The 21,077-nt window shown below is 42.6% G+C and overlaps 1 protein-coding gene across 5 annotated transcripts in view; it reads right to left on the reverse strand.

Moving 5' to 3' along the window:
- slc20a2 (solute carrier family 20 member 2) overlaps positions 1 to 17,830 on the reverse strand; it is a 39,888-nt gene extending 22,058 nt beyond the window's left edge. For 2 of the 5 annotated variants that reach the window (XM_046388039.1, XM_046388037.1), the window contains exon 1: positions 17,532 to 17,830. The gene's annotated coding sequence lies outside the window, so the exon portion shown is untranslated. The other 3 variants (XM_046388038.1, XM_046388040.1, XM_046388041.1) reach the window with 3 other exon arrangements.
- Between the last annotated feature and the right edge of the window lie 3,247 nt (positions 17,831 to 21,077).

Genomic DNA, 21,077 nt, shown 5'->3' on the forward strand with positions numbered 1-21,077 from the left:
TTGTTTCAGAGTTGTGTTTGATCAGTATACAGCCTTTCAAATGCGGAGGAGGATTTTAGGGTTGAGAATTTGTGATGATGTTGTTTTAGTGTTGTTAAAGTGACCTCCAGTCGAACGTCTTGCAGCAAAAAAGGCAGCTTTAACTGTAAAGCGGAAAACTCATGAAAGAATGCCAACACATCTCCTGAGACTTCAGACAATGATAGACTGGTAGCATATAGTGTTAGTGTCTTTCAATATCGCCATATCCCATTATTCCCACCTTTTGTTGCCACAAAGAGCTTTCTCTGGGCTTTCCCCATCTTATTGGGTTTTCAAAACAGGTGATTGTTGCTCTCGAGGTAAAGCAGGTTTGTTTGCTGTTCAATGTTTGGCTAGTTCTGTCCACATTTCGAAGACTCTGACCCCCAAAATTTCTCCAGCACCTTGCATTGCAGCAGTGTGTTTGTGGGAGTAAAGTACTTCATCTGCTGTGGTAGTAGAGCACTATAGTATAATGTAAGTGTAGTCCATTCACCATCTCATACTCAGCTTGAAATGAACTGTCCTATCTAAAAAAGCTATCATAAGTAAATTTTAAGAAAAAAGAAATTTGAAAGCAACATACTCTGTGAGGCAACATGCTCTTGAGGATTATTTTTGGCAGACACATTTTCCTCCTGTGGGTGTCAGGTGGCAAACAGTACAGATAATGAGGACACTGACACAGAAACAAAAAAAACAACAACAAGAGGAAAACAAGACTAAATTAGGTGTTTTGGTTGTCTGTGCTGGAACATTTAATCATGATGCCTGGAGGACAAATTCAAAAAGTAGGACTGTTCAATACATGTTGAGAATATTAAAATTTCTTCTGACAATTAACTGCCCTGCTGCACTAAAACCTGAGCATAGGATTTTACCTGATACAGCACTGACCTCTGCAAAACTAATGTTAAGCTTCCAAACTATAATGGCAAACCTGTGTGCAAACTACTTACTGCGATCACTTCCCTAACTGTTAGCTGTCATTGTCGAACGAAGCTCATTAATCTGCCTGAGATGCCACTGCACCACAGCCACAGCTGGTGCAAAACACTGTGTCACGAGCTACAGTCTGCATTGACATGCGGCTGCTATCCACGCATTGATTCAGCCCCCTCCCTCCTTTCCCTCATCAACTAACCCTTCTTCTCGAGGCACATGCTGAAAGGACCAGAGCTAGAACATACATACATGCAGTGTCAGATGATGACTCACAGCAGCATCCTACCAGCGCTGCCTAATTGTTACAACCTGAAGCATACGCAACTGCAGTCCCTGCCTCCAAGGACACAGGATGCTCACATCTAACCAGTGGCTTAGAAAGTAAAAAATAAAAAATAAAATAAATCAGAGAAATATACTTAAGACAAAACACCGACAGGCACAAAGACAGACTGGAAAAACTAACTCCACTCACCTTCGTGTTTCCTCACATCAGTGGAGGGTGAGAAAGTGGTGGAGATGAATGAATGTCAAAGACAATGACAGTATCGGGATAGAAACAGACAGACAGGGAAATGGTGGGTTGAAAAGTCGAAATAAAGGAAGAAAAAAATGGACTGGGGATAAAAACAACAGCCAGTGTGGGGCGAGTGTCTGATTGACAAGAAAACAAAATTATGAGGACCGAGTGGAAGAGAACAGCTGATGACAGGAGGAGAGGAGGAGGAGTGAGAGGAAGGAGCAGGAGAGGCTTAGTGAGAAATCAGCAGGTTGTGGTGTTGTTGCAGGAGCGAGGAGGAGGAGGAGGAGGAGGAGGAGGAGGAGGAGAGAGCGAGCACGGTGTAGCCAGCTGAGTCTAGACTGCCTCTTAAAGGAAAGTATCCGCATTCACAGCACACACGCCAGCCAATGACAAATGTCGGAGAGGCTAGAGCACGCTGCTGACTGGATGTCTGCGTGCACAGAGGACGGGCAGATGGAGAGGAGTCGGCCAATGACAGTGGAGGAGGATAACCAATGAGGGGGAGATGAGAGGTAGAGGAAGTGTGCCTGTGTGTGTGTGTGTGTGTGTGTGTGTGTGTGGATGTTTTACAGTCGGAGAAAAGCATGCAGACGGATCAAGGGCATTCGGAGAGTCAGCATTCCAGTAGTTACTCTGGTCACACAGCACAACACAAGTCGTAGATGGATTAATATACAACCAACATTTTCAACACCTAATCATTATAACACACACGTTCAGAAGGAAAGCAACAGTGTGACAAACTGGATGAAGGAGCTCTGGGTTACACAATGGTCTATGATGCTCGTTGCTGCAAGTACTCAGCACAATGAAATGAGCACGGTAAGTTAGGACCATTTTTTTCTTGGTAAAACAGAGGCCCACCACACAAGAAAACACACTATCTCAACATTGTTGTTTGGCTCCAATCCACCAGCATCTCTCTCTCTCTGCTACAACTGTCCCTTTCAAAGACGTGCTGAACAGTATATCTTTATGTAACTTGATTAGAGATAGGGGGCTCTCGTTGACACAATGAGGAGTTCGCTGGCTCACTGCAGCCTCACTGCTGACAAAACACAAAGCAGAGCTGGACTCCTCAACGCTCACTGATAATACTACAAGAAGCATGCTGAATGATTCTATGACAGATAAGGCAAGCGGGGCGAATGAGTTGAAGCTTTCCGGAAGGTTTTTGGTTCTTCACTCTGACTTTGTCACAATATACTGGGCAAAATAAATGCTTTTCAAACACTGGAAAAATTTACCAGAGATCTGATTCAACCATAAACTACCTGTCTCACACAAATCCTGTCAAGCAGTTTTCTTGCTTGACCCTCCAGACAGCATGTGAACTGTTTTAACCACATAGCTGAAAAAAACACTCATTACTCACATACACCATTGAAGCTAAGGTAATATCTGGAGCCAGCGGGCAGATCAGGTCCTGTTCCCTTTGTTCTCACGTACTGTGCAAGGACTGGAACAGGAGCGATAAATTCATCTCTCTGTACTGTTCAGCGGTCTGATCTGGTGTTTGCTGGAGTTCCCGTGCTTTCTCCTCTATGGCCTCACTCATTCTTTCCCTCTCCGTCCCCCAACTGGCCCTGCCTGCTAAAAAGCCGATCTGCGTCAGCTGCACCTGCTGCCTCTGACTCTGTGCTTCGCGGCGGGGAGGCGCTGTCTCCTAGAACCAAAACACACACAGTGTTGACATCAGTCAGCCTCCACAGACAGGAGGGGAGTCACTTAAGAATGACAACAACAGCGCGCATGACTGCAAAGAGCATGTCGCTCTCAACACCATCTTCAAAGGCTCCCCACACATTTCCATAAATCCTCGAACTCATTGTTTTCTCTCCACAGCTGGGGGTCTGCATTGCAGCACTAAGTCAGCTTGTCAAGAAGCAAGTAACTCTGGTAATCCTTCAGACTGCTTCTGACTGCAAGCACACAGGCAGTCTGTTAAAAAGTAAAGTGGGCCTGCAGCTACATCTTTAGTTTTAAGTTTTTGGCTGAGATGAGTGATGATCATCCGACTGTCTCCTCATGATCACATAAGTCCCAGGGCAGCTGTGAAACATCTCACAGCAGAATCCCTCCTTTGCCTTCTTAGGCTTTATGAATATTCATTTTCCCTTCATAGTTTATTTAGGTTTGACACAAGAGCTGACAGCATGTGGTGCCCCAATCAGTTTCAAATGTGATTTTGGGTGTCAAAGGCATAGCTGTGGATTTATGTTTGGACACACTGGATTAAAATACTCAATACTCAAAATTTTTTGCATTATCTCCTGTGACACTGGTGGACTCACGGTCGACAATTTCGAAAGCAGGATCAAAACCGATGCAAAAGATCACACATATCATCTCTTTTTATTCCACAAATTATTGTCTGGCACCTACATTAGCCTAAATGCAACCCGGCTACCAACAGTTCTGTTGGAGATTTGTGTGTGTTATGCTAGCAGCAGCTAATACAGCCTCGAGCAGAGATGTAGAGCGCGCTGTAGATGTCTGATAACCTCATGTCTTTCCAACTTCACATCCCCAGATTTTTATTTCATATTTAACTTGTACTCGACCGACTCCTCTCAAGTGACATTACTTGAGGCAATTTCTCAAATTTCTAGCAGCCCCCACTGCAATGTCAATGTTTTTCACATATCCAGCAGAACTCCTCAAGACCTGCAGACACTTTGAGGGCACTTCCCCTGTGAGTCTGAGATTCCCAACATACCAATTTATTGCCTTCTGAAAAGACACAATATCTTATCACTATTTCCAAAGAGAACTCAGGAACATTAGTGTTTGACGTGATTTGATTGAGTATGTCTTGATTGAGTATGTCTTCTGTCTAATAATACGGCGGTTTGATGAGCTACTGTCTTCAGTCCACTTTCTAGTGATGACAAAATCAGACAAGTCAGTCTCGCACTCCGCGGGCTGACCAAGTATCTGAACCTTCAACAACACTAAAGCAGGCTGTGTTACAACAGCAAACAATCAAACTCCCCTCTGGATTTCAGTGTTGAGTAACCCTTATGTTTAAATACTCCTTTAAGGTCAGCTCTCTCTGGTTTCAGTGGAGACTGTGTGCAAGTTTGACTCCCTCACCCTGAAATGGCAAAGTGACTGAAGCGACTCCTCCCCATCTGAGTGTCTATACAACTGTTTAAAGTAACTGAGACGGACACACACTACTGTCTTCACACTGTTTGTTTGAGGTGTTTCAAAAGAGCCCAGAAAAGGACACTATTTCTACAGCACTTAAATAAACTTAGGAAGATTTAAGGACTGGAAGAAACACATGAACATTCAACCAGTAGTCTTTTTTTCCTGTCAGGTAATACATGAGGGATTTGACATGATTCTCTACAAACATCCAGCCGAGCTCAAGCAAACAAACATACACGCACAAATGAATAAAAGCACCAAAATAGCAGCACAAAGGATGCAGTGCCCAAAATAAAGCTTTTAGGCTGACAGAAACTATTAGTCATCTCTGAGAATAAACCATGCTCACAACAGGGATACTAATTGTCCAATCAAAACGTGCCTTACATATGAATATAGAGCCAGTTACTTTATTACCAACAGTAAAAGGGGGCAGTTTTGTTGGCCAGTCTTCACAGCTTAAGTCTACTGATACAACCGAGTTTGGTACCTACCGACATTTGGGGCTTTCTGAGGTTGCGGTCCGTCTTTCTTCTCTTTCTGCCACCTGTCTCCATGTTCCTGAGTGCAGGAGTCATCTTACCCTTGACGCTCTCTCTGCTCTCCTCCCCTCTCTCACCCCCTCAAACACACTCAGCTTTATCCGGACAGTTCCAGTTCTCTTCTACCAATCAGAATAGGTACCCAATAGCAAAGCATGTCGCCTTCAACCACGTCCTTTCACCTCTTTCCTGCTCTGCTTACCCCTCTTTATCTTTCCTCATCTTAGGTGGGGAAACAGAGAGATGTTGAGCTGACCCAGTACTTGTAAAGCACTGCTAGGACCTCCAACCTATCTAACTCTATTCTCTCTTACTGAGGCTGGTAATCAACTGTTGGCATGTTCTGTGGTATTAAAATGTGTTACTGGGGCAAAGTGGGCGCCGGTATTAGTGAGTGTCGAATATGCAGCACAAATAGGCTGAGAGGCTCGATAAGAAAAGAGAGGTAGGAATGATAAATGGTGTTTTAGGCTACATCCACACTAACGGGGATAAAGGTCCTCTCCGTTTTGGCCTTTTAGCCACACTACCCTGCTGACTGGCCAATGAAATCTTAATGAAAGTGTTCTTCAAGGTGGAGACCTTATAAAAGCTCATAAAAAGTATTACTATCCTTGTAGGTTGAAAACAAGTTCAATTAATGTGGCTTCTGACACTACTAAACAGCAGTGTGTCAATGTGAAAACCAAAAGTGATCTTAATTAATTACAAATATGAAGGGCTTTTCCAGGTACTCTGCCATGCACTGCACTGTTTCCATGAAGAGATGAGTTTAATCCACCAATACATGTATTACACAGACACGTTATTCGTTTTTCATAGCACTAGCAGTCCGAGGCAGAGCAGGTGGTGGTAAAAGGTTAAGGAAGGACACAATTAGAAACATAAACACAGTTTAAAGTGCCTGCATTGGTGTGGACATGTGCTTTTTAACTGACAGCATTAAAACAAGCTTATACAACAACGGTGGATATTTTTCAAGTTTCATATAGCATGGAAAGTTATGACCTTGCTTGGCTCTGTCCCCACATGTGAGGTTAAAAGATGAGTGGGGGGGGAGAGAGAGAGAGAGAGAGAGAGAGAGAGAAAACGTGCCCTCCTAAGCTGGATCTGGTGCCCTGTGACCTCCTGCTCTTAATCCTGGCTTCCAGCACATGACCCAGCTAACAGTATTATGGAGTGCTTTGATTAGACCTGCTGCTGCGCGCACGTAGTGGGGGACGTAGCGGCTGTGAGGGTTAACATGGGGTCCTTTGCTATGCCACCACTTTGCAGGAATACCAGGCCTCTGCGCACGCACACAAACACACGCTCACTCACTGAATTAACCATACATTTAAACTCAGTGTACATAGCCTACACACAGCAGAAGAACGAGACACGAGGCCAGTGGGATTAAGCCTGCGAGTCAGTGAGTCAGTGGATTACCCCTCCGCCAGTTATTCTAGGTGAAAACTAAGAGTAATGCTCAAAAACGTGCTGCTAGCATTAGCCGTGGCGGATAGGCTGCAGAGTGAGTTGGGAGAATGGCACTTGGTCACAACAGAGAAGGGAATTTCACATGACGACTCCAGCAGCTGGCCTTAATCGCATCAATGGGTCTCGCGAGGGAGTCGTTTATGAAACCGATACAAAAAAAACTGTCAAATAAAAGAAGTTTGCACTGAATTTGTGGTCAGATTTATCTTCATTTAATGCAACATTTATCCTCACTAGAGTAAAAGTAATGCTTCACTAACAGTGCCAGTGCTGTTATTTTGACACCAGTTTGAATGACATGTGGCCCTTCTCAATACATTTGTCACCTAATATTGTTGATTTAATAATTTCTGCTCTGACAACGTCATGAAAAACAAAGCTGAGATTTGAAAACAGAACTGCAGAGAGTAAACTGTTGGGGAATTCAGCACAGCGTTTCTTCACCATGGGAGGCGGACTGTATGTCGTATTCCCCCTTGGGAAAATATTTCAGTTATGTCCTTGCAATGTTTGTACAGCTAACAAGGAGATCTGAGCCGGAGCACAGATTTTTAACATCAAGATTTTTGAGACCACTGAGGATGTTGTGTTGTGCAACAGCAGGATTCAATCTAGCCGAGAGATTTCTGAACAACACAAGATTGATAAAAGCTGAACAGTCCACAGGCAGGTTTCCTGACAGCGAACAAATTTGTGCGCCAACGAAATTGCAATCTTGAATCCAGGACTGTCAACGGAGTAAATATATTTCTTGGCAGGCAAGCTGGACCCATGCTGCTACAACTACTACTGAAGCATGAATGAGTTAATCTTAAAATCTCACAGTACACACTGTGTGACCAGTGGTTATCTATCACATGGTTGCCAGTTGTGTTGCACACTTGCAGCACATGGTGTGCACACACTCAGGTTGTGCTTTTCAATTTACAAAAGGAGTGGTGCTTATTTTGCATTTGTGTGGCCATTTTGCAAATCATGTCACACCCAGAGGCGCCTCGTGATACAAATAAAACTCAATCAGGCAGTTTTTCTCCTCCAATACTCAACAAATTCACTACTTTACATGTGAAAGTTGATAAACATGAGGATGGACAAAATATTTGCATGAGTACTTGTTTTCTGTATGTTAACTGAACAAAACATCTCCATTTTAGACTACTGATCACGATCTTTTAATACAGCTGTTGTATTGACTCCAGGGAGAGGTATTTTAGGGGACAGCGCCGTTTGAGGCGGTGCGTGGCATGTGCTACTTTCTTTGTCTCCGAGTGCTGTCGCAGCATGCGCGACACTGAAGGAAACTCATTGTGACAAGGGGTCTGCTGGTGTTCCGGTGACGGAGGGTGAATGAGGAGGAGGGTGGGTTCGCCTGCGTCACCTCTAATCCTGTTGGGATAAATAATTTCCTTGAGACTTTTCCACCCACTGCCTCAAATCACAACACCATCCTACCTCCACCAGGAGGAGGCACAATGACGCTCAAATCCCATAATTTTCATTTTTAGTTACATAGACTCGAGTATTTCCATTGCTACACATGCAATTTAAAGTCTAAACACTCCATGAAGTGCATTTGAAACAGGAAATGGTGCCTGCTGTCTCTTTCAGTTTGGCTTACTGCACCTCCTGCTAGCTGTAGGCTGCAGTTATTTTCATTGAAAATTTACTGAGAAATATGGCTGCCTCTACCAAAGTAATCCACCATTTTAAAAACACTTGTGTATCTTATTTTTCCCCTGACATGTCTTAATAATGAGCCACTTATTGCTGCGGTATGAAACATCGCTTCACTACAGCAGAACTGAGAGTACAGAGACCACTTGGTGCCTCCTGCTAGATGCATCCTCTCTGTTCCAAGTTTCAATTTGTCTCTTCCATGGCACACATAAGAGCATAATGAGCACGAGAAAGCCGCAGCAGAACAAACAGAAAGAGCTTCAGACTGGCAAACACATCAGTGGGTTTAGTCTCTTTAATGGCAGAATTATCTGCAACTGCGATGACTGTGATTTAAATTGATTTTGCTATCCATAAATCTAACCACCATCATGAATCTGTAGTACAGAAACAAGATGTGACAGTAACAAGTGTTACCACAAACTTACGCTGTTGCTCTCTAATGTGCTTGAAAGTTTAACTGGGAGAATCTGATATCGGCTGTCTTTCACTATAACTGCCTCGCTACCTGCTAGCTTTAGGTACAAAAAGACAAACACTTGGTTTGGTGTTTTATAAAAAGTAAAACCACAACTCTTTAGCTTCCTAAAACTCTCAATTTGCAACTTAAGAATACTGTAAATTAAGCAATTATGTAAAACTGAACAACATTCCCACAATGTGCAATTTCAATAAGAAAAAGCCGTAGGCAACATGAAAAAAAATGTGCCCTTCAATATATTTTGCAAGTCACAAACAGAAGTGTTTATGTGTAAAGATTATGTTGACAGGTTTGTTGACTACTGTTCAGACTGAAGCTGGGTAAGCCTTCTCAGCATTACTGGGCTGGTGGTGGGGGGGCAGGGGCCACTAACTGTAGAGCCACAACAGGGCTGGTATGTGTGAAACATGAAGATGTCATCGCCTGTTCAGTGCAGGGAACCCTAGAGATTTTTAACGATACTTAATCCTTGTCTTCCATAGTTCACTGGTCTGACATTACCCTAGAAAAGCATTTTTGCTCAAGGATAGGACCTGTTTATTCTGTGCACACCACACGCACCGTGTTTCCCCCAGGGTTTCTTGTAGTAGAGGTATTTTTGGTGCCAGTGCATTTTCCAGGCCCTGTTCCAAGATGGTTCTCATATCTATGTTTGGATTATCATAGATCTAAAGAGGACCAATTATACAATTTGCCTTTATTAAATAGGAGGGCAATGGAACCTGTATTACACCACTAATCATATCCTACACTCAGTTTGAACACCCTGATTAATTCTTCTTTTAAAATTGTGTTAGGTAACTTGTTAAGGCATAACAGCATGATTCAGTGCAGTCATCATAACAGTATTTTGTCAGCACTGTACAATTCAATATCAAATGTTCAATAAAGGTAAAATCAGAGATATAATTTAATAAATTCTTGCAGCTTGCAGTACATTCACATGATCCGACAACTCAAAGATGGTGAAAATTGATGTCTTTTTACTTATGACTTACAAATATGCTATAGACCAGGCTGGTCAATACCGGTGGCCAATCACATTGACTGGCAGCTGTGGGCTTTAATTCTGGTGTTTTGGATTCTCTGTAATGCAGTCAAATGAATACTCCACATGGAGAAACTTCTGTAATTCTGCATGGATTTAATCACACCACAATGACGGCATGCCATCCCAGAAACCATGTGCCATGAGATAGTGAGAATGTGTGGAAAAGTTACCTCTACCCTAGCAATCAAATTAGGCAACATCACCGGTCAGCACACTGAGAATAGGTGAGATTATCAATACATAAAGAAAAAGTTCTGAGCAAGTCAGCAGGTCCTTTTTGACATGTTGGAGAGCTGAGGGTGCTTAGGGGTTTTACTCTTGATTGTGTGATCCTAAACTGTTAAATGACATAGTAAGTATACTAACAGTGTAAAGAAAAGTTGACTCTTGGCTTCTACAGGTCTGAATCAATTCACAAATGTTAAAAATTCATTTTAAAAAAATGTTAAATACTAACGTGATGCCGACAGAACAAAAAGGGTGGAACAACTACTAGTTATCTTGTGATCCACCTTTAAACAAAATTGTGGTTGCAATTTTCTTTTTTAATTTAATGACTAAATATTTATATTGTGTGGCAAACATGAAGCTGCAGATCACTGATGTTAACTGCCAGTTATGTTCCGCATGCTGTGTACTGCAGCAAGAGACAGAAAATAGTGCCCCCCTTTCAATCAAGAATGCGTTTTGAATCGAGAATCGATTCTGAATCAGACTGGACCAATAAGAATCTAAACTGAAGAATGAGTTCTGAAAGGTTCACACCCAGAATACTAACCAATTAAAGTGTGATTTAATTTGACTGACAGTAAGTAAGCAACCAACTCACAAAAAAGTCACCATATCCCCTGATCTGCTGGCATCCTGTCATCCGCCACGACAGATGTGCATCAGCTAACATTACACGTGTTTATTTTCAGTGCGTCAACTGAGAAAAATGTGCAAATGTCACTTGACAAGAGACACTTGTGGAAACACTCTGAAAGTCAGTTAAACTCCTCACACACGGCTTTACTCTTATCTTCAACAAAATCATTTATATTTTTACATGCCATTGTTCTCCCAGGCTCGTCCCCCAGCACACAAGGTGGCCTCTGGATAAATACCACTGGACTCCATCTGACAAACTGCCCCAACCTCCAGCCTCACGGCTTTCTAAGGTGTCACATATCCAGCACTTGCCTGTGTTGCTAAAGACGGAGGGGAGGAGGGATGGTTTGGCTAGAAATAGCAGTGTCACATGAGTGTGTGCAGTGACCAGTGAGCCAGCTGCTCATCCTTACATGGAGCCCTGCCCCATCCCAACAATCAAATGCAAACAGGAGCTAACATTATCAGCGCAACAGTGTGGAGCAACGCAGATGGGTCGATCATTTGTCCGTGAGCCTTGTCACACTCTTCACGTGATGTGTGAGCTCACACCTGTTCAAACATAAGGATTTCTACAAACTCAGAGGAACTTCCACAGACAAAAGAACATGAGAATTTTTTCCCCATCAGAGAAAATAAAAAACATGTTTTTTGTCTATACAATTAATTGAGAAAATATTTATACATTAGAAGTTGATGTTCAAAATTGTCAAAATTGACTCCATGAAACTGCATATTTTTCCCAGACCAAGCCCATTCAAAAGAGTTTCCTGCCCAGAGACACTTCCGGTCTAATCATGATCAACAGTAGGTTCTTATTTTAGTCCAACAGCAAACAAAAGGGGAGAGAAGCAATACATGCAGTAATATTTAGCTATTACAAAAGACAAAGTCTATATTTTATAGAATATTAACAAAAGACCTTCTGAAGATTTGGAGGCAATTTGTAGGTAACGAAGGCACAGATTTGTTTCCACAAAGCACAAAAATAACAAACTGTGCCATTTACACGACCCAAAAGATCAACCCAAATGCCAAGAATAATCTTTCCCATGATTCTCTCAGTATTTCCTCAAGTGCTTTGCCATCATGAGTTTTCCAAGACCTCAAACTGACCCCAAGCCTTAGTGGCAAAATTATGACTCATTAAAGTCAAGAAAGCCATGGGTGCCCCTGTACAAATGTAACTTAAGTGAGAAAAACAGGAAAATAAAGTCCAATCTACCTCACATAAATAAAACCACAATGCCTCACAGTTCAGCAGTAAGCTTGTCATTAGCATAGTTAACACCAGGCCAGCACCCAAACAAGAGGCGCTCTGTGTGACAACGCTTTGATACAGACCCTGCCGCTTACAGAAGGCCACCAGAAACACTACAAAACAGCTCTCATGGCCTGAGTGGAGAGGACAAACGCAGCCAAAAACACACAATAGGTCAGAGAAAATGATGCAACGAGCATAAGCGGTCACACGCTAACTAGGGTAATAAATGGCTAATTGTTTACATGTAAGTTGAGTTCCCTTTTTTTACGGGAAGCATTTGGATGTTTTGTCTATTAAGGAGGCCATAACCTACAGCATAGAGGTTTTCTTGTATGCATCACATTCCCCAATTTAAGAGAGGGTCTCCAGCTTCAAAGCAACCAAGATTGAGGAAAACTACCAGGAGGCCTATGGCCGCCAACATGGTTAAATATCTGAGTCTAGGGTAACTGTACGCGCTGATATTTGTCAAGAAGACAGATGAAACCTTCAAAAATACCACAATCATTCTGTGAAGACATGTTGGTTAGCAAAAAATATAAAAAAAAAAAAATTTGGAGCATTATGAGCTATTAAGGCTCACTTTCGGGTCAAAGAAGAATGCAGACCTACGTGACAGTGGTAACAGGACGACAGACAAGCATTATGCGATCACAACATTTTATCGGTTGCAAGCTCGCCACCAGGCAGGAGTTCCCTGAAACCAGCTGCATATATATACATGTGTACAAACCACAAATATTTATGTGGCCTCAAGTACTGTTGTGTCCAGAAAACTTGGATCTTGTTAAACATGGAGACAAAACTGATCCTGTGGTTGTAAAGTAGTCTAATTAAGAGCTAAAATGGTTTTTCTCCCCCGAGCATTTAATGGTGCCCTCACCCCAAAGCTAATCATCAAGAGACTCACGGAACGATGAAGTCTGAGAAAATGCTGTTTTGAAGTTTGTACCATTTGTTTGTACCAAAGTCTTTCCCCATTGCTGGTGGCTAGCAGCTTCCTGTGTGCGTAACAACAAAAGCTCTTACATGCAGACCTCTCCTGCTCTCTGCTGTCCAGGGTGTCTCTTTTGACCTTTTCCTCCAAAAAAATAAATAAACAAAAAATAAAGACACATTATAAACTCCACGTGACCAATGACATGGTTAACCAGATTTTCAACAATAACATGGGTTAAGCAATGCAACTACAAACACAGGCCGCACACACACACAGCATGGAGATTCCCCCATTCTGTGCTATCATGTGATGCTGCCATGGCGAAGGAGGGCTCAGACATAACAGTGTGATTGTGCTCGGAGTACGAGGTGGGCTGATCAGAGACACAGACTGTTCTCTGACTGTGACACGGCCAGCCCCGGTGCCAACTGCCCTTCTGCCCACAGAGACGCAGACACACCCACCGGCAGAAGGGGCAGCCTGCACGGGGCCCTACCGTCATGGAAACCAGAACAGACTCGAGTGCATTTTCCATACATTTCTTTTTCTTTCTTCCCTCTCATGACGTTTCACAAGGTCATGTCTCCTTTTTGTGTGTGTTAGAAACCGTAAATTCACCAACACAACCCAAACGTCCTTTTCTATTCGGCAGTCGACCACATTTAAAATTGCTCTTTTGATCTAAAAGCCAAATTCTTCCTTTAAAATGCACCATCAGTTGTGCTAGCAGCTTTAATGTCATAGTGTGCAGCAGCAAATAACGATTATTTTCATTACTGTTTAATCTGTTGTTTATCGATTACCAGAACATTTTTGTCGCTGTGCAAGGAGCTCTGAGAGACTGTACTTAGGCACAGTGGTGCTTTGAGCTAAACACTTGCACATCTTTGTTTTGTATATTACGATGCTAACATGAGCTGATTAGCAATAAATACAGCAGTCACCTGACTTGCACTTATATCAACTGGGACAGGTGCTGCAAATCATAGCTATCAAACTCAGAGGCCAAGCTAAGGGAGGCCTGAGACCAAGTCCTAATAAAGGAAAAGTCAGGGGGATCATCAGTGTCATTAGGATTCATCCTCTGGGGATCATGAAAGTATGTGCAAAATGTCATCTTAATCCATCTGATAATTGGTGAAGTCTAGACCAAAGCGGTGAACTAGCTGACACTGCCATCCCAAGGGGCCATGCGAGTAGCATGATGAAAAATTTCAACAAAATAATTCATCCCACAACATCTGAGAGCCTGAGATGAGGTCCTCAGTTAGACTGTTTTATCTAACAAACAGTCCAAAGTTAGAAACTCACCAACAAATCGCCTCAAATATCCAGCATAAGTCAAGACATATCTAATAAAATAAATAAAACAAATAGAGGGAGCAAAGTCTCCTACTTGAAAATGCAGAACCAGTAAATATTTGCTATTTTTCTTTGATTACTGATTTTTATTTTTTAATGAAAAAAAAAAAAAAAAACACCTGAGCCTTATTAGTCTGATTATGAACGGCTGACTTTGGCCCACATCTCTGCAGTCATGTATGACACTGTGTCGACCAAATCTTGCTCCACTGTTAGTCTAATGGAGAAAACACAGCATATACAGTGTGTTGAGGGGGGAAAAAAGGCACAGCATGCAAAGAGGGAGATTGTGAAGTAATGTGGTGTGACCTGCCCTCTCACGGAAGACATTCTTGTCATCAAACTTAATGTTTACCTGGAACAAAAGGTGGAGTCACAGTGGGCAGAGTGTTCTTCGAAACCAAACTGTCAGTGCATGTATGCTGCAGTGAGCATGTCCATGAAAACTGGTCTGACTCTGCTCTTCCAGTGCCTTGTTGAACATGAAAACATTACACAACATACACGTACTTCTTCCATGCACGTAAAAACAGCTCTTCCATCCCCTCCTCCACTGACAGCCAGCTTCAACACAGAACTGCCAAAACACAAGCTTAAGCTGCCTGACTTAACTGCTGTTTAATTATGCACAGCTATGTGTCTGTTAGGAAGCATGTGGATTTATGGGTTAGAGTAAGAGAGAGAGTGGAGACAGTGTGGTCCAAGTTGTGGCTGCACCCTGGCAATTTAGTGTGAATCACTCAGCCTTCATTTGTTTTATGTGGGGGGGGGGGTTCCCCCAAGAGGATTATATTGACAAAGGGCAGGGCAAAGTACAGAGAAAGTATAAATTGAATCTGTTATTGTGAACCAACCTTAATTCCACGAGATAGTGACAGAGAAAATCTAATTAAGGGTGAGTGAAAAGGAGGGCAACAACAGTGATAGTCGTATTTCCTCTCTGCCGAAGCCGTCTGAAGTGACAGCATCACTGCAGTTTAACTGAAATGTTTCTTGGAAAGCGGGTTCATCTGGCAAATCATGCGGCTTCAAATTTAAAGATTAAACTTGCGTGGGCGTAAGCAACTTTTACTTTTAAAGAGTTCTATGATTTGTGTGTCAAAGGCATAAACAGGAGGGAGCCATTTCATTACTTAAGCACACCTGATAGGTAGGTGGGTATGTATTTAGTCAGTGCAGGGATGGGACAGGGAGAGGCTGGCGACACAGACCTTATCAGAGAAGGGCGGTCAACAGAGCCCCAGACTCTGCACTCATGTGTTCACATAGAACAGAAGTCATTAATCCGCGTGTATCTTATCATAATACGCGTTCCTATCTGTTCTACAACCTTTATGGCTAGACAAGATACAGCAATCAGTGTATTTCCAGCTTATGAGCCCCGGCTGTGCAAAAGCAAGCACTGATGCTACATTTTCCCCAGCAAGGCTTTGTAAAGACAAACACATGAGCTTGTGGCAGACCCCAGCATTCTTCTTCTGTCTCACTCTTTCTTATCACAATATGCAGATTAATCATTAACTCACAAACCCCCTTCTGGCTGCTTGAACGCTCTGTGTTTCCACAGCCATAGGATGAGATATCTTTAGTGTGAGGTATTAGTGGTATAAAAAAAAAAATATATGGTATGAAGTTTGAATTTCGCATATTCTGACTGAACAAGAGCATGTGCTAATATAACACTAACATAACAACAAACACAGAATAAATATTGTGTAAAGCTAATAATCTTTCATTTTATTGTATTCTGAGTGTCTTAACTGTGTTGGGTCTGCATTGTACCGGCGAAGGGTTAATGTGACTTACTCCCCATTTTATGCCACTTTATACTTCAACCTCACCACATTTTATTGGGGAATAGTGTATTTTTACAATACATATCAATTTGACTATAATAATGAGCTTACAAAATATCACATTGTTAGACATTAAATTATCCAACAGTAAGTTGTAGTAGCAACAAGTTGTTTCATTTAGCTCAGCCTTCACCTGCTACAACAGTAAAATGCTGCTTACACATTAATACATCAGCAGCAATAATCTAGTAATAAGAACATGTAAAAGTATGACCACTCGGCATGGGTATTTCTCAGCAGTGTGTACTTTTACTTCTGACTTAAGTGCTTTTTGCTAAGAATACATATTTGTACTTTAATTTTGTACTTGTAGTTGAAAACATTTCTATTTCTATTGCAGAAAAAGAAATTTATTTTTCATGTGGTTCCTATTATTCTTCGCACCCGTCAGAGTTTCTGATGAGTCCTGATGGAACATTAGTTGTCTAGCACAGTGACAAAGAAAGAGGCTCACTGTGAAAAAGCTGGATGGGGCCTCAGTAGCAGGAACATACTGTACGTCTGGCTTGTCATTGTAGATACATATCTGGACAGATCAGGTTTAATTCCCTATGAGTGGCTGGCTGGCTCTCTGGCTCAAATAATTAGACCATCCACAATGACATATCAGGGCAGCCAGACGGGGAAAGTGACAACAACAGCCTGAAGCTCTTGATGGAGACCTGTGAAGTGACCTGAGCAACTTCTGAGACGTTTGGCCCATCCCAGCTTCTTATTGTTATTGGGCAATGGTGCGGCAGTGGCGGAGCACAGTGCGCATGCTCACAGTGTCAAACAGCGTATGTTGGGCTCACGGAAAGCTCAACAGATTGAAATGAACTCGCGTGATTAACAGCAAAGCAATTGCACCCCTGTTGAAAGCGGCGCTGTGGGCCAAGTGTTCGCCTTTTCGTGGCTTTCTGTAGTTTCCCCACACTGGTTCAGACCGGCGGACAGGCCACCAGACACCATATTTCAATCGGTGCTATTGTGATACTATCGGATGTGGAGTCACACACGTGTAGGAGCTCCATTCACTCGTTTGGGCTGCGTGTGGCCAGTGGCAACAATACTGCTAGCACGCAGACACAAATAAAATGTTTTCAGCTTGTTGGTGAAATGCGACATATACACTCATTCCTGCAAAAACTACACTACGGATACAAGTCAGAGCAGCTGACTTAAACACGCCGACATTTCTATTTCACGCTGTGTTCACACTTACCAGGCCCCCGGTCTTCCTTATACTGCAGCCCGCGCAGACGCTCACCACAAAGAAATGCGTAAAGAAAGTGGCTAGACAAGATGTTTTTACAAACACACACACACGGGCGAACAGCAAAAGACAAGGGCAGCGGCTTTTCTGCCAGACGAAATGTACTTACCAACGAAATAGGACACCACAAGGGGGGAACTGTGCCGCTCCTCTCCACCTCCACGCCTCTATCTCTGCCTGTATTTTCCCAGAACCGCTCTCCTCTGTGGGTTGCGTCGAAAATGTCACAGATTCCAGCAGTGGCTGTCGTCCGGAATCGTTGCCCTCGACTCGGCCGACTCATGCGACCATGTTGCCCTGAATGTCGCCTGCTACTCTCATCCGGGCGTTTAGGGATTGAGCCGTCGTCTCAACGCTGCTCAGGATGACAGCTATGGATGAAGGAGGGAGCGAGAGAGTGAGGTGAGGGGAGGGCGAGGGGGAGGGGGGGTCTGAGGCGTGAGACAGATAGGGAGAGAGGGGAGTAGTGGTCAGTCTGCTGAGGGCATGGTGAAACCACATGGGGGTGTTGTGGGGGGGCATTGCTTAAAAATGCAGTTAGCATGTCTTATTAAAGTGCCGAATCTGATATAAAATCTGGTGTCATTATTCATAGTACATTCAAGTGGTCACTATGTCATATCTCGCCAACATTTTCTTTTAAGAGTGGGAATATTTATTTCCGGTGTCCAAACTTGGCTTTAAATGCGCCACCGTCTGCTCTGAGATGAATGTGATGTCTTCCAAAGACAACCTTTTGCAAATAAAAGGGAGACCACTTCGTATATGAAAACACACTGGACGGTAAGTGGATGTGCCTTCAAGTTTTAGTTAAGAGCAAACACACTGTCCTGCGTCTTTCTGACAGTCTGCCTTCACCGTGGATTATTTAAAAGCTTGACACTGGAAGGACCAGTGCCCAGCAGGGGAATCCGTTTTGGCGAGATTGTTATTCTGGAAATATGTGGGTTATTTAACCAGAATTCCCTTTGACCTCGCCACAAATCTGTATTCAACGCCTCAGAGGTAAACCGTGGTTGGCGTGTGAACGCTGTGATCACTGGGTCGATGATAATGTTTATTTCGTCAAAATGTTGCCCATCTATTATGGCTGTGGCCACGTGCGCAAGGCATAAATGTGTTACGTAACCGGTCCAGCCAGTCAACAACGGTGGGTGGGAGAGAGAGAGAGAGAGAGAGAGAGAGCTTCATCAAAATGTAGTTGCCAATTTTCACCTCAAAATAAACGAACTTCAAAGATAGAAAAAATAAATAACACAGTTTGAAACATCCCATAGGCTTATAAAATTTTACCATCGTATAGGAGCACTGTGTGTGTGTGTGTGTGTGTGTGATGTGACAAATGATTTCTCCTTTGAATTGTATAAAGGCTGTGTCCTGTTGAGACATGACACTTCTGCTTGTGCATTCAGCCAGTGGTAGGGTGGAACAAATGACTCCTCACTCTATACAGAGTCTCACCCACGCCTTGCTCGGCATACCACATTATTCCACACTGGACTCGGCCGCCATATAAATGTTCTGAACCTACGCCACGTTTTACTAAACAATATTTTGCCTGTTGGCCAACTCTCTTTACATACACTCCTAACAACCAATCTAACTGGGCTTTCCCTGCCATCACAATCCTGTGAATTGTTGCAAAGAGCAGATTTACAACAGTAATGGAGCTCTTTTAACGCTCACCCCGGGGGAGCAAAACACAATGTCGAAGAACCCAGAAGGGATCCTACAGTTGTTGCAGTGAAGGCAGGTGAGATGTTTTAAATTCATAGGCCATAAAGACAGCAACACAATAAACAAGACAGCACACACACCATGTAGAGAAACAGCAAAACATTAGCACAAGAACACAGCAGCGATGCAATTCAGGTAGCCGTGCAAACAGGCAAGCAACGCTGATTATAACCAGATACAAAGAGCAGCAAAATGCATTAAGACATAAATAATATATCAAGATGTGGTTACAAGTTAGTAAAGTTGTAATAATATGCACTTAACACATGAGACGTGCAGCACAGTTATAAGACTGAGCTGTATGAGCACATACTGCATGTGAGGAAACGTCCTCATCCCAGAATGATTGATTGAGGATCGCTCCGGCTTGATTACGCACGAGTGCAAGTTGGTTCGAATTCTGGATGAAGATGGCTTCTATAGAAAGATGCAGTTTGTGAAATATTTTTAAGATGGATTACATGGTGTGTGACTCATGTGGAGGTCGCACACACCGGATCTTTTCAATAGATGGTTCCCAAGATCTCGCCCGTCGCCTCCTCGTCAAAGTCGTCCTTCCATTTTCAGTGATGATCCAATTTTCCAGTTTATTTTCTTCACTCAAGCGTAGCAGCCCTGTCCAGAGGCCTTTTCACTGCCACACTTGTCGACCAAACACTTCAGGGTCAACACGTTGTGCCTCAGATGTACTGTCTGCTCTCTAACAGTAACACAACAAATATCACAACTTCATCACAGTTAGAGGAAATTGATCCTCTTTGTTCTTGCTTTCTTGGAGTCTACTTCATACCATGTCAAGTTGGCAACTGTAATATTTACTGTACAGTCTGTGTTGTTAGAGTAAACAAGCGTTGGATCAGAAAATTTTGAAATATTGTTGTTATATGGCAGATGGTATGCATGTTGCTGTGTTTTCAGTGACAATCAAATGTACACCATGGTTATATTTTCATCTTACACTGGAATGCGCCATCATTATCAACAGCTTTGTTGTGTTTCTGTTTTAAAAAAACTTTTGAGGTACACAAGTAACCTATGGATGGGCAAACAAACCGTGTATGTGAAAGCCATTAATTATATAAACTGCAGCTCAGCTTTTGTCTCACAAGATATTGCGTATATTCTCCACTTCCTCCATGTTCCAACAAGCCCGGTTGGGTGTGGTGTTTACCACATTTTCTGAATACACTCCTATCAGTCAAACAAACCTTAACTCTTAATGCATCCTATGCAACTTTTTCTTGAATGTTTTAACACCCATACGCTGGAATGTGAGCAAGATTGTTCAGACCTCACTTGTATCGTTACCACAGTGTCAGTTTCTGCGTGTATGCCGCTTTCAATGGCGACCGTAGAGATAGCTGGCTCTTGTTAGTTTGCACAAGCTGCAAGTGGCCACACAACAAAATTACAACATAGCATCTGCATATCATCACCTTACACACACACACACACACACACACACACACAAGCAACAGTGGCATTCACATAGATTTGTTTTGGTCAATGATGAGTATCCAAAATTCACCATATTTTTGAACTGTCACATGTGGAGTACTTTTTATGAGTTGAAAAATCCCTCTACAGGCACATGTTTGTTTTGGACATTTCACTTGTCGTAAATTAACAAGATATGGGCACATTTGATTTTCCTGCAAAATGCAAGACGTTCCGTGAAATATCTTAATATACATGTAGGCTGAAATAAATGTGCGTTATCGCCCGTAAAATAGCATTTAATTTGTTCTGAGATCCTATATTGATTTTCAGACACTTCACATGTGAAATCTTATGTTTCATTTAAGTTATTTCACATGTAAAATGTCCCAAAACCACGTAGTTCTGGTGAATTCATTGAAAATCCCGAAGCATTTTAAATGCAGCCGCCACAACTCAAAGTTAATGCACCAAATATTTG

The sequence above is a fragment of the Scatophagus argus genome, chromosome 4, assembly GCF_020382885.2.
Source record: "Scatophagus argus isolate fScaArg1 chromosome 4, fScaArg1.pri, whole genome shotgun sequence".
Classification (NCBI taxonomy): Eukaryota; Metazoa; Chordata; class Actinopteri; family Scatophagidae; genus Scatophagus; species Scatophagus argus.